We start from the raw sequence: 2172 nt of genomic DNA, 5'->3' as shown, positions 1-2172 counted from the left end.
GACCGTTTTGACGTAAGTTAATTTTTAACGGCATCAATATAAGAAACAGCTAGGCTGACAAGAACCCCATACACGTCGGTCTATAAAATTGTTAACCATGGGATTGAAACAACAAAAATATGGAAAGACAAAGACACCTTTAAACGGATCAGTGAAAAAGATGCTCATCTAATCAGGACCACAATTTATGAATTTTATCAATTAAAGCTTGCCCCAAGCATTAACATGCTCTATCGAAAATTGAGGGAAAATAACGTAATAAATTGTTCACAGAAGACTTTGACAAGATTCGTTAAAACGATAGGATTTTCTTTTAAGACAATTGGAAAAGTGAAAGAATTCAGAAGTGGCGCCGGAAATATTTAGAAAAAATTGAAGAATATAGGCAGCCAAATCGCTCAATTATTTTTGTTTTTGGATGACACATGGTTTGACAGTCATGACAGCGCAAAAAAGGGATGTACTGACAATAGCAGAAGATGTGCAGTGGATATTCCACCGTCCAAGGGTCAGGTCAGTTTGCATGTGGGATCATCGGATGGTTTTGTTAATGGCGCATTACATCTGATAGCAAGGAACATCAAAGACACTAAAGCTGACTACCACCAAAGAGATCAACGCCAAGGTATTTCAAGGCTGGTTTGAACATACCTTACTGCCGAAATTGCCGCCAAGGAATGTAATAGTAATTGACAATGCACCTTATCATTCGGAACAATGGGAAAAAATTCCCAATAAACGAAGTACAAAAAGTACCATTCAAATCTTTTTGGAGAAACATAATCTGTACTATCAGGATAGTTATACCAAAAAGGAGTTACTTGAGGTTTTAAGTACAGTTTCTTTCGAAAAAAGTTTTACGATTGATGAAAATGAATGAATGAATTGAATGAAAAAATATGGTCACACAATTTTACGCCTTCCTCCGTATCATTATCAAGGAATGTGAAGGTGACAGTAATAATCCAGTGCAGTTTTGCAAGCCCCAGGGTGTCTATGATTATAAATACCATTTGAAACCATCCGATTTTTGCCTCATTTTAATGAATAAGGTTCAAATGGAGTCAACAAAATAATTTGCACATAAATTTGTTTCTATTGATGGTACCCATCGTACAAATCCTTACGATTTCTAATTAAATACTTTAATGGTCAGCGATGAAGTGGGCGAAGGAATGCCAGTGGCATATCGTCGGCTTTCTTTAAAAACCGTGTAAGTCCTATTTTCTAGAATTTTTTGTTTTTAACGTTTTTTAAAGTTAAACTGTGATTTTCAACTGCTATTAAAATCTCGTATGTCGGCAATGTCGTCTTTGTCGTTGAATTTAAAAACTGTGTAAGAATAAGCGCCAAAAAAATAGAATTTGAAACAGTTTTATGTGTCTCCTGAAAAATCTTGCTAATTGGACATACACGGGTTTTTAAAGAAAGCCGACGATATATGACTTCAAATACAGGGTCATTATAAATTATTGTCTCATCGCAGTAGGTGTTGGTAACGTAGTTGAATGTGCCGCAAGCTTCATAACATGAGTGAGACTAATATTGCCGATAGGTAGCGCCACCGGCGGTAGTGGAAATCTGTCTACTAGTTTGTCTAACGTTGCGAAGCTGGCGGCACATCCAAAATTTGTGTGGGTTTTCAACGCCAACTGCGATGGGACAATCATTTATAATGATCCTGTAGAAAAGATACTAAGATCTGCGAGATCGACTGAAAACAATAAACGCAAGCCATAGAACTGCTTTGAAATCTAACTTTTATTTGAGAAATAGTTGTGAAAATGATGATGACAATAAAACATGGTCTATATTTAACAGCGCAACAGAAAAACCTGTTATTGCAGAAAGAACAAGCGGCAAATGTTGTGCACTGATATGCCAGAGGTCCATTCATATAACTGTACATGCACAGACTATTTTATAAAATCCAATATATGCAAGCACATTCATTTTTACTGCATTCATAAAGCTGAAAATTGTGAAATGGTTAATTCAACAGTCATTACTGGAGGAAATAATACAGAAGAAATAAATTCTTGTTTACAAGGTCTTAATAAAGTGCCAAAAGAGAAGAATATTTTACAAGAGCAGTTAGATAATGCTGCTTTACGATTAGTTACCTTACAGAGTTGTTCTGTGTTTCTTACTTCAAATAGCTGATCTATCTAA

Source organism: Tenebrio molitor, chromosome 4, assembly GCF_963966145.1.
Source record: "Tenebrio molitor chromosome 4, icTenMoli1.1, whole genome shotgun sequence".
Taxonomy (NCBI): domain Eukaryota; kingdom Metazoa; phylum Arthropoda; class Insecta; order Coleoptera; family Tenebrionidae; genus Tenebrio; species Tenebrio molitor.
The sequence above is the reverse complement of the archived record's forward strand: the minus strand, read 5'-3'. Positions refer to the sequence as shown.